A 13,226-nucleotide genomic window follows, 5' to 3' on the forward strand; every position below is an offset into this window, starting at 1 on the left:
TTAACAGAACACGAAAGCTCCTGTTGTCCCCCATGCTCATTGATATTGGTAATTACCCTTTTTCATTTTGCAAATATGAAAGTCCAGAAACATATTGTGTTCATGTAGATTTCTGATGACCATTAAAGCTGAATGTCTTTTAAGTGGTTTGTCATGTATTTACGTTTCTTTTAGCACTGATTGTGTTTGTTTTTACACTTTTCTCTTATTGATTATTCAGAGCTCTCTGTAGGTTGAGGACAATGACCTTTGGCCCATCATGCTGTGTGCTTAGTCCCTCAGTGGTGTCCAGCTCTTTGCGACCCCATGGACTGTAGCCTGCCAGGCTCCTCTGTGCATAGGGATTCTCCAGGCAAGCATACTGAAGTGGGTTGCCATGTTCTCCTCCAGGGAATCTTCCCAACCCCTTGGACTGAACCCAGGTCTCTTGCATTGCAGGCAGATTCTTTACCACCTGAGCCACCAGGGAAGCCCTTTGCCCATCATAATATATTGCAAATCTCTGCCCGCATACACAATACTCCAGTCAAATTTTCTTTTCTGGTTTGGTGGGTGGGTACATGGGAATCACTTGGAAAATTTTCAGTCTTCACATGCTAACTACATTTATCAAGTATTTTCTATATGATAGGCAGGGCTTCCCTGGTGGCTCAGAAGGTAATCTGCCCACAGTGAGGAAAACCTGGGTTTGATCCCTGGGTCAGTAAGATCCCTTGGAGAAACCCATTCCAGTATTCTTGCCTGGAGAATTTCATGAACAGAGGAGCCTGGTGGGCTACAGTCCAGGGGGTCACAAGGAATCAGACACAACTGAGTGACTAACACATGTGACAGGCATTGTTCTAATTGGTTCACATGTATGAACTTGTTGTAACCCATATAACAGTAACCCTATGAAGCACGTACTATTATTGTGCCAGTTTTATAGGTGGAGATACATTTTGTCCACGGGCACACAACCAGCCAGTAGGATTCAAGCCATTGCCTATCTACAGGGTCCTTGCTCTAACCATGACCTAAGGCCGCATGTGTGCACTGTAAACCCTGGAAAGTCTGAGCTGTTGCCTTGGAATGTGACTGATACGTGCACATTGAGAAGTTCCCCAGGCAATTTTGATATACCCCTCAGGATAAGCACCAGTTTTTAGTGGTGTTTTGTCTGGGCTTTGCTGTATGGAAGTTTTACATTCTTTACCTAGTCAAATTTGTCCTGTTTTTATTGTCCACAAAAAATTAATAAATAGTTAATCTAAGAAAGAAATGAAAAACTTTATTCATGTCAATCTGAGGATTATAACCTGGGAGACAGTCTCTCAGAGAGTTCTGAGAACTGTTCCAAAAGGGTCAAGGGGGAGGCCAGTATATATGTGATTTTGGCAAAGGAGAACATGCCATCACACACATCTTCATAGAAGGTTGCTACTAGAAATGCAGAACAGACACCTTAGTTAATGATTCTAGTGCTTTTCTAAGTATGGGAAGACACCAGAAATTAGGTTCACACAATCTTCTGAAAATATCCGAGGGCCAGTTCCATCCATTTTCCAGAGGTTCACAGCGTCTCATCCCGATCTTTACTCTGAATTCCTTTCTGGGTGTATTTTAGGTCAGCAACTGCAGTGGCTAATGACTTGATTCATGTGGAATTGGCTGGTGGGCAACAAGGACGACAGAGGATGAGATGGCTAGATGGCATCACCGACTCGATGGACATGAGTGTGAGTGAACTCCGGAAGTTGGTGATGGACAGGGAAGGCTGGCGTGCTGTGATTCATGGGATTGCAAAGAGTTGGACACGACTGAGCGACTGAAATGAACTGAACTGAACATTCTTTATTTTACAATCCGTTTTTGATCTTAATTACAACCAAAGTTTGGGAGGTCTTATGTGGCCAATTTGTCCCATGGAGCATGTAGGAATGCTCATTCTTAGGTCAGGTGAGGATTTTGTTGATGGAACACTCAATGTGCTATTACTGGGCTAGGCCCTGTCAACAGTAACCAAAGGCCTCTGGACCACTTGTCTTTTAGGGTCCTGGAAATGGCTCCCTCTTGTTGCTCCTTCCCATATGTAGAATTTGTACTATTACAGTCATTGATCTTATAGAAATTATATATACATATATTTGTTTGTTTTCTATTTTGGCCATGTCATGCAGCTTGTGGGATCTCAGTTCCCTAACCAGGGATTGAATACCTAGCCGTGGCAACTGAAAGCCTGGAATCCTAACCATTAAGCCACCAGGGAACGCCCTAGAACCATTGATCAAAATACAATATATTTTTAAAGTGTTTTTTAATTTGACTGCATCAGATCTTCATTGTATCACATGGGAACTTTCACTGCAGGACACAGACTCTCTGGTTGTGCTGTGCGGGCTCAGTAGTTGTGACTCACAGGCCTACCTGGTCCATAGCATGTGGGATCTTAGTTCCCCAACCAGGGCTCGAATACACATCCCCTGCATTGCAAGGCAAATTCTTAACCACTGGACCATAACGGAAGTCCCAGTAATATATTTTTGACCAATCAGGTCACCTAGTCATCATTAATTTTATCTGAGGTTCCAGTTACACTATTTGGTAATGCAAGAAACGTTGTATAATAAGCGGAAGGCAAATACATAGCTAGCAGCATTAATAAGGTCATAAGTAAATATAGCAGCTACGGACTTTCATTAGGTGTGGCCCAGTGTCCCCCCAGATCATCTGACTAGGCTGTCCTGCACAATCTCTATCTTTAAGGGAAATGATATATTGGCATTGTACATAAAGTTCGCCAAAGATGTCTGCACATACAAGGTGGGTGGTGGGTCATCGTGACCCCTTACAGGATTGACAAGGGAATGTCATCTTCTAAGGAATTACATGACTGGTGCCAAAAGAAGAAAAATTGATCTTTAAGACTGAGCAGGTATTTCTGCCAAGGGGAGGTCTGGTTAACACATAATGCACGTGCGTAGAGCGCACTAGAAAGGAGGGAGGAGGCTAAAGGGCAGAGGAAAGGTTTCATGCTTAGATTCTTCCTGTCTTGCCCCAAAATGTGAATTTTTATTTCATCACTATCTTTTCTTTCACCTCCATATCAAGAAAAAAGCCTTCCTTCACCCAAATGTATCAGTTATCTATTGCTGTCCAACACTCCAGTCCCAAGTATAGGGGTTTAAAATATTAACCATTTTCTTATGATTCTCCGGATGGCAGTTGGGTGGTTTTTCTGCTAATCTCATCCGAGATCACTCACATGGCTAAAGCTCCAGTTGGTTTCGGCTTTTGGCTAGGGCGCTTTCATTTCTCCAACACATACCGTCCGTCTCCAGCTCTAAGAAGCTAGCCTGGCCTTCTTCGTGGCATGAGTGGGTAAAGTAGAAACTGTAACATCCCTTACAGCAGAGAATCCGACATGTCCCAGTGTCACCTCCCCACACTATACTGAAAGTTACGAGGCCAGCCTAAGCTTCAAGAGGTAGGGAGATAGGTTCTACCTCCTGACAAAATAGGGTTTCCCTGGTGGCTCAAACAATAAAGAATCTGCCTGTAATGCAGGAGACTGGGTTTGATCCCTGGGTTGGGAAGATCCCCTGGAGAAGGAAATGGCAACTCACTCCAGTATTCCTGCCTGGAGAATCCCATGGACAGAGGAGCCTGGCAGGCTACAGTCCATGGGGTCGCAAAGAGTCGGATACGACTGAGTGACTAACGCTTGATGGAAGGAACACCAAAATCACACTGCAAAGAGGCAGAGGAATGTGATTCAGTGGAGGCCAGTATAGTAACGCTCGACCACAAGGTGTTAAACTCACTCTTCTACAATGTGTTCTTGTACTATTTTAAGGTAAAATTCACTTAAGATAAAATCAACCATTAACCATTTCAAAGTCCACAGTTCCATGGCACTCAGTATATTCACAATGTTAGGAAACCATCTCCATCTAGTTCCCAGACATTTTCATCATCTCCGTCTAGTTCCAAGACATTTTCATCATTCTAAAAAAAAAACACATACTCATTGAACGATCACTCCCAAATCTCTAACTTATTTTTTTCTGTCTCTGTAGATTTACCTATTCTGATTTATCTTTATTTAAAAGCAAAATGGCTGTCTGAGGAGGCCTTACAAATAGCTGTGAAAAGAAGAGAAGTGAAAAGCAAAGGAGAAAAGGAGAGATATAAGATCTGAATGCAGAGCTCCAAAGAATAGCAAGGAGAGATAAGAACGTAAGACCAGAAACTATAAAACTCCTAGAGAACATAGGCAAAACACTCTCCGACATAAATCACAGCAGGATCCTCTGTGACCCACCTCCCAGAATACTGGAAATAAAAGTAAAAATAAACAAATGGGACCTAATTAAAATTAAAAGCTTCTGCACAACAAAGGAAACTATAAGCAAGGTGTAAAGACAGCCTTCAGAATGGGAGAAAATAATAGCAAATGAAGCAACTGACAAACAACTAATCTCAAAAATATACAAGCAACTCCTGCAGCTCAATTCCAGAAAAATAAACGACCCAATCAAAAAATGGGCCAAAGAACTAAATAGACATTTCTCCAAAGAAGACATACGGATGGCTAACAAACACATGAAAAGATGCTCAACATCACTCATTATCAGAGAAATGCAAATCAAAACCACAATGAAGTACCACTTCACACCAGTCAGAATGGCTGCGATCCAAAAGTCTACAAGCAATAAATACCGGAGAGGGTGTGGAGAAAAGGGAACCCTCTTACACTGTTGGTGGGAATGCAAACTAGTATAGCCACTATGGAGAACAGTGTGGAGATTCCTTAAAAAACTGCAAATAGAACTGCCTTATGACCCAGCAATCCCACTGCTGGGCATACACATTGAGGAAATCAGAATTGAAAGAGACATGTGTACCCTGATGTTCATCACAGCACTGTTTATAATAGCCAGGACACGGAAGCAACCTAGACGTCCATCAGTAGACGAATGGATAAGAAAGCTGCGGTACATATACACTATGGAGTATTACTCAGTCATTAAAAAGAATACATTTGAATCAGTTCTAATGAGGTGGATGAAACTGGAGCCCATTATACAGACTGAAGTAAGGCAGAAAGAAAAACACCAATACAGTATACTAACGCATATATATGGAATTTAGAAAGATGGTAATGATAACCCTGTATGTGAGACAGCAAAAGAGACACAGATGTATAGAACAGACTTTTGGACTCTGTGGGAGAAGGAGAGGGTGGGATGACTTTGGAGAAGAATGGCATTGAAACATGTATAATACTATATAAGAAATGAATCGCCAGTCTAGGTTTGATGCAGGATACAGGATGCTTAGGGTTGGTGTACTGGGATGACCCAGTCGGATGGTATGGGGAGGGAGGTGGGAGGGGGGTTCAGGATGGGGAACATGTGTATACCTGTGGCAGATTCATTTTGATGTATGGCAAAACCAATACAATATTGTAAAGTAAAAAAAAAATACTAATAAAATAAAATATGAAAAAAAAGAAAAAGAAAAGAAAGCCTTCCTCAGCGATCAGTGCAAAGAAATAGAGGAAAACAACAGAATGGGAAAGACTAGAGATCTCTTCAAGAAAATTAGAGATACCAAGGGAACATTTCATGCAAAGATGGGCTCGACAAAAGACAGAAATGGTATGGATCTAACAGAAGCAGAAGATATTAAGAAGAGGTGGCAAGAATACACAGAAGAACTGTACAAAAAAAGAGCTTCACGACCCAGATAATTACGATGGTGTGATCACTCACCTAGAGCCATACATCCTGGAATGTGAAGTCAAGTGGGCCTTAGAAAGAATCACTACGAACAAAGCTAGTGGCAGTGATGGAATCCCAGTTGAACTATTTCTTTCTTTTTTTTTTTTTTTTGCTCTTTATTTTTTATTTTTTTTACTTTACAATACTGTATTGGTTTTGCCATACATTGATATGAATCCGCCACAGGTGTACATGAGTTCCCAATCCTAAACCCCCCTCGCACCACCCTCCCCATATCATCTCTCTGGGTCATCGCAGTGCACCAGCCCCAAGCATCTTGTATCCTGTATCGAACCTAGACTGGCGATTCATTTCTCACATGATAGTATACATGTTTCAATGCCATTCTCCCAAATCATCCCACCTTCTCCTTCTCCCACAGAGTCCAAAAGTCTGTTCTATACATCTGTGTCTCTTTTGCTGTCTCGCATACAGGGTTATCATTACCATCTTTCTAAATTCCATATATATGTGTTAGTATACTGTATTGGTGTTTTTCTTTCTGCCTTACTTCACTCTGCATAATGGGCTCCAGTTTCATACACCTCATTAGAACTGATTCAAATGTATTCTTTTTAATGGCTGAGTAATACTCCATAGTGTATATGTACCTCAGCTTTCTTATCCATTCATCTGCTGAGGGACATCTAGGTTGCTTCCATGTCCTGGCTATTATAAACAGTGCTGCGATGAACATCAGGGTACACATGTCTCTTTCAATTCTGATTTCCTCGATGTGTATGCCCAGCAGTGGGATTGCTGGGTCATAAGGCAGTTTTATTTGCAGTTTTTTAAGGAATCTCCACACTGTTCTCCATAGTGGCTGTACTAGTTTGCATTCCCACCAACCAGTTGAGCTATGTCAAATCCTGAAAGATGATGCTGTGAAAGTGCTGCACTCAATATGCCAGCAAATTTGGAAAACTCAGCAGTGGCCACAGGACTGGAAAAGGTCAGTTTTCATTCCAATCCCAAAGAAAGACAATGCCAAAGAATGCTCAAACTACCGCACAATTGCACTCATCTCACACGCTAGAAAAGTAATGCTCAAAATTCTCCAAGCCAGGCTTCAGCGATACGTGAACAGTGAACTACCAGATGTTCAAGCTTGTTTTAGAAAAGGCAGAGGAACCAGAGATCAAATTGCCAACAACTGCTGGATCATGGAAAAAGCAAGAGAGTTCCAGAAAAACATCAATTTCTGCTTTATTGACTATGCCAAAGCCTTTGACTGTGTGGATCACAACAAACTGTGGAAAATTCTTCAAGAGATGGGAATACCAGACCACCTGACCTGCCTCTTGAGAAACCTATACGCAGGTCAGGAAGCAACAGTTAGAACTGGACATGGAACAACAGACTGGTTCCAAATAGGAAAAGGAGTCCGTCAAGGCTGTATATTGTCACCCTGCTTATTTAACTTCTATGCAGAGTACATCATGAGAAACGCTGGACTGGAGGAAACACAAGCTGGAATCAAGATTGCCGGGAGAAATATCAATAACCTCAGATATGCAGATGACACCACCCTTATGGCAGAAAGTGAAGAGGAATTAAAAAGCCTCTTGATGAAAGTGAAAGTGGAGAGTGAAAAAGTTGGCTTAAAGCTCAACATTCAGAAAACAAAGATCATGGCATCCGGTCCCATCACTTCGTGGGAAGTAGATGGGGAAACAGGGGAAACAGTGTCAGAGTATATTTGGGGGCTCCATAATCACTGCAGATGGTGATTGCAGCCATGAAATTAAAAGACACTGACTTCTTGGAAGGAAAGTTATGACCAACCTAGATAGCATATTGAAAAGCAGAGACATTACTTTGCCAACAAATGTCCGTCTAGTCAAGGCTATGGTTTTTCCAGTGGTCATGTATGGATGCGAGAGTTGGACTGTGAAGAAAGTTGAGCGCCGAAGAATTGATGCTTTTGAACTGTGGTGTTGGAGAAGACTCTTGAGAGTCCCTTGGACTGCAAGGAAATCCAACCAATCCATTCTAAAGGAGATCAGTCCTGGGTGTTCATTGGAAGGACTGATGTTGAAGCTGAAACTCCAATGCTTTGGCCACCTGATGTGAAGAATTGACTCATTGGAAAAGACTCTGATGCTGGGAGGGATTGGGGGCAGGAGGAGAAGGGGACGACAGAGGATGAGATGGCTGGATGGCATCACCAACTCGATGTATGTGAGTCTGAGTGAACTCCGGGAGTTGGTGATGGACAGGGAGGCCTGGCATGCTGTGATTCATGGGGTCGCAAAGAGTTGGACTCGACTGAGTGACTGAACTGAACTGAACTGATGTTTTAATTAATTTTTATTGGAGTATTGTTGATTTACAATGTTGTATTAGTTTCTGTTGTTCAGCAAAATGAATCAGTTATACGTATACATATACCCACTCTTTTTTTAGATTCTTTTCCCATAAAGATCATTACAAGCTTCCTAGGTGGCACTCATGGTAAACAATCTGCCTGCCATTGCAGAAGACATAAGAGACAGAGGTTCAGTCCCTGTGTCAGGAAGATCCCCTGGAGGAGGAAATGGCCATCGGCTCCAGTATTCTTGCCTGGGAAATTCCATCGACACAGCAGGAGCCTGGCGGCTACTGTCCGTGTGGATGCAGGGAGTTGGACATGACTGAGCACAGGCATTAGGTCGTTAAAAGAGTATTGAGTCGAGTTCCCTGTGTGGACTCACCTGTTCTGGATGTTTCATTTCAATAAAATCATTCAACATGTAGCCTTTTGTGCCTGGCTTCTTTCACTCAGTGTAATGTTTTCAAGGTTTACTCAACACTGTAGCATGTATTAATCCTTCATTCCTTCCCATGGGTTAATAATATACCATGGCGTGGACGTGCCACATTCTGTTCATCCATTCATCGGCTGGTGAACATTTGGTTGTCTCCACCTTTTGGAGACTGTGACTAGTGATGCTATGAGCATCTAGTACCCTTGATTCTTCTTACACTAAAACCTTTCCCATATCTGGAATCCAATTTTGTACACGATTTGAAGTAGGAATCTAATTCCATTTTCTTCCTTTTATCCCATTGACATGTATTTATAGACTATGCTTCTTATATCAACTTTGTCTGTCACTCTGACCAGGTTATTCAACCTCTTTTGCTTGAGTTTCCTCATCTGTAACTTGGGATAGTAACAGTAGCCAAGCGGACAGAGCTGTTGTCAGGATTAAACGAATCGATATGTGTAAAGTACCTAGAACGGGGCCCAGCACAAGGGAAGTATTCATTAAGCATCTGCTTTCACTCTTAGCAACCCCAAATGTCTGCATGTGTGAGGATCCATTTGTTTATTCTGGATCCACTTCTTTATTCTGTTGTTTTGTCTATTTCTATTTTTAAGGTGCATCCCTTTATATTCTGTCTCAATAGCCAATAAGCCAAGTTTTCCTTCATTGTTTCTCTTTAAAAAACAGGTCTTAGGTCTTCCCGGTCATTTGGAATTCTTCCAATTGAATTTCATCATGTTCTTCTCCTTAAATCCCGCTGGGACTTTTCATTGAAGTTACATTTATAGATTAATTTAGGGAAAACTGAAATATTTTTATGACGAAGTCTTCCTATGCCATAACATGGCTCTTCATTTATTAAGCTCTTATTTCATATCTCACAGAACAGTTTTATAGATTTTTCCGGTACAGTTATTGCATATTTTTTTTTTATCCCTGGATATTTCAAATATTTTGTTGCCATGGTAAATGAGACTTTTTCACTATATTTAACAAGTTACTATTTGTATATAGGGAAACTATGGATCTCAGTTCTTTTTTTGTTGTTGATGTTCTTACCATTTTTCAATTTTTTTTTTTAAAGCACAGAATCTTCAAGTAGTTACCTTCTTTTTTGCGTCATTATACACATCTATATTTTTTTCCTGACTTATTGCACAGGCTAAGACTCTCAGAACAATATTGGATAAGAGGCAATAGCAGGCACAAGAGGGTACAGGGTGACAGTGGGTGGCAGGGCAGGCGTTCCGGCAGAACAGTATGAACAGGAATATCACTTCAGGTTCAGTCACTCAGTTGTGTCTGACCCTTTCCAACCCCATGGACTCAGCATGCTAGGCTTCCCTGTCCATCACCAACTCCCGGAGCTTGCTCAAACTCATGTCTGAGTCAGGGATGCCATCCCACCATCTCAGGCAGGAGGAAAGCAGTGACATATCTAGAGAGTGGTGCAAAGCAAGGAGAAGCTAGACTTAAACTCCCAGGGTAGAGATTGTGGATTTGACTTGACACGCGGTGGACATCAGACTGGCACGGTCAGGTTGTATTTTAGAAGCATAGTGGAGGAAGGACCATAGGGACGTGAGACTCAGAAAGGGTGACCAGTTAAGACCTCCTGAGTCATCAGAGGGGAGATGGTGAGGATCGGGGCTGTGTAGGAGTGTCAGCTGGAGCCCCCTGTAGAGAGCAACACCTAGTCTTCCACTGAGATTAGGGTTAGGTCCTAAAGCCCTGGGGCCCTGTGCGGCATGGGGAGGTTTGTGCTTTCTCCTGAAGAGGTTCGAGTATGGCAGGACCAAGCTGATGGCCCTCCCTAAGGGCAGGCCCTGTGCCCTCCTTGTCTCACCCTCCAGAAGTATAACCCTCAGTTATACTTCCACGTGGAGACAGGATTTTGTGGGGTTTGTTTTTGTTGTTGAATGTCACCTAAATAGCATTCCATAGAAACTCAAGATTTCAGGCCTCAAAGGGTTTTGACCCCAGCCTTCAGTGTAATATCTAAAACATCAGAAAGTGGTAGTAACTTTCCCCCCATGGTCAAAGCTTCCCCACCCACCTCCTCCATTATCTGACCTTGATTAGTTTAGCCCCATAACAGTCTGGGGCTTCAGTGAGCACCTCTAGGTTAGTGGGGGTGACTGGACCTCAAGGGTGTGATATGAGAATGGGGAGCAGGCCTGGGAGATGGTGACTCATTGTGGTGCCAACACCTCCCCACTCCTCCCAGCATCACCAGGGTGGTCATTCAGACCTCTTTCCTATCTTCTCTATCCAGCCATCAGTGCAGAAGAAGACCAAGAGGCAGCTAGAGGATGATCTCAGACCTGGAGACTAGAGGGAAGAAGCCAGCTCAGCACCCACAGCAGCAGGGCAATAAGGAACAGGTGAGCAGCAAGCAGGCAAGGGAGGAGGGATGACCCCTGGGGGACAGGGAGGGGGAGCAGGTGAATGGAGGCTGGCCTTGTGAGGAGCTTGGGAAGTGAGTGTGTGTTTAAAAATGGGTGTTTGTCTAGGGAAACCAGGGTGCCTCAAAGTCCTTGAGGGAAATCAATACAGAGGGAGTCTTGAAAGAGAGCCCTCTGTTGACCGCAAACTGTACCACAGAGCCCGACCCCTAGTGCCGAGAAGTCTATCTGGACCCCATTCCCAAGCTTTGCTCTGGTCCTCCGGGCTTTCTGCTGCCCTCATTGTCTTTATTGGCACAGGCATGAAAGCAGTGCATGTCCCTAGCTTCTGGGACCCCAAGGTACAAGGATCATGGGGAGCAGGAGATGGACCCTGATTTTCTGCTCAAGCCCAGCCCTTGATTCCTGGCTGGGGCCTTTGGTCGTTGGCAAATGGGTATCAGGTGGTGATGAAGGTAATGCGCTCCTGGGTGGGCAGGACCACTCCACCCACGCCCGATGATGTTCACAACCTTGTCTGGCAGTGCCAACACTTCACCCAGGCGAGGCAGAAACACAGATCTACCTTTAGCAACAGAGGGTACAGAGTTTTCCAAGGCATCCAAACCAAACCTCAGACTCCGAATAAGCTGGGAGATCACTCACCCTGGCAAGCTGCTTGTTCTGATTTCAGGGACCATGAACCCTGCTTCAAAGGTTCTTCAGGCTCTGAGGGACTTCCCTGGTGGCTCAGTGGTTAAGAATCCCCCTTCTAGTGCAGGGCACGCAGGTTCGATCCCTGGGTGGGGAACTAAGATCCCACATGCCACAGGACAACTAAGCCTGCATGACACAGCTATTGAGCTCGCATGCTCTGGAGCCTGCATGCTGCAACTAGAGAGCAGCCTGCACACTGCAAGGAAAGATTCCACATGCCAAAGCATCCAAAGAAATAAATCTTTTTTTAAAAGAAGGAGGGCTCTGAAATTGCAGCATCCTCTTTCCGTGCCAGACCGTAGCTTTCGAGCAGTGCCCCCACCCATCTCTGCTTGGCTTGTTGCTCACAGTGGGCGTGAAGATCCAATCCAAGTCTGATCTGGGCTTTTTCTGTGTGCTCACATTTCCTGGGAGGAGAGCCTATTGGAAATGGGCAGAGAGGGAGCATTTTAATTAACAGAGCTGGTCTGAAACATGAGGCTGATGCAACTTCGCTCCATGCCAAGGCTGATCACAGTTTAACATCGGGAGAAGAAAGCAATGAAGGAAATAGATCAGATGAGGCAATAGTGGGAGTTTATGAATCCTGTGCATTTTCTTATGGCTTCCCAGGAATGGCTTTTAAACTGGCTGTCACCCATGCACAAAATTATGGCCTCAACCAGGGAGGATGGGGAGGCCGACAAGACATACACCCACGCGTAGGACACAGGCACTCACCCGCTCGTAATTCTTTCTTGTGCTGCAAAAGTGGAGAGCACTGTGATAGCAGAGAGAGATGTGACCCTTGTGATGTCTTTGGGAGAAAAAAAAAAAAAAGAACCTGAAAGCAACCCTGGGGGCAGGGGAGGGAAGAAGAGAACTAAGAAATAAATAACAAAGCAGGATGCTATTTACATACCCAGGGAAGACCTCTGAGACATCTTGGAGCCTTGGATGTCAGTAATAACTCGGTGATGGAAATAAAGAGACTGCTCTGCAAACCCACATCGCCGGAGATAGTATCAGCCTTGTTTCTCCCTTTGTTTCCAGACAAATTCCAGCACAGCAGTGGGCAAGACAGGCCCGTGGAAGGGAACAGTGGGAGTGGGGTGGGGTGAGTCTAGGTGGTCCCCATGAAGACTCAATTATGTTGGCTGTGAAGAGATTAATTAGAATTGAATTTTCTATTGATGTAAAACTGCCTTTTGCACCTGCTGCTGGCATCCTCATTACTGGTTTTCTATTACAGGGGATTATACGATGCAGTGAAATAAAGTTTATGCCTCCTGAGTGATACTCTTAAAATAGGTTTACTGTACTTAACTGGTGGAGAAGAGGGTTACCTGAGAGAAATATGATTTAATCTATTTTTCTTCTGCTTTTTATTAGACAAGGGAACCTATATCCTCTCCTGGAAATTCCGAGGCACGGAGGTCTTAATGTCTGCTGGCCAGGCGATAAGCTCTGTGAGGGGAGGTCCAGGCTTGTCTTATTCACTCTGAGCCTGATGCTTCCAAGGATGACAATGTGGAAGGAATCATCAGCTCCCTGCGCTAGGATGAGTCTCAGCCAGTGACTCTCTGGAATAGGTGACCCAGAGATCTGACTGTAGGGAATCAGAGTCCCTG

Source organism: Budorcas taxicolor, chromosome 18 (genome assembly GCF_023091745.1).
Source record: "Budorcas taxicolor isolate Tak-1 chromosome 18, Takin1.1, whole genome shotgun sequence".
NCBI lineage: Eukaryota > Metazoa > Chordata > Mammalia > Artiodactyla > Bovidae > Budorcas > Budorcas taxicolor.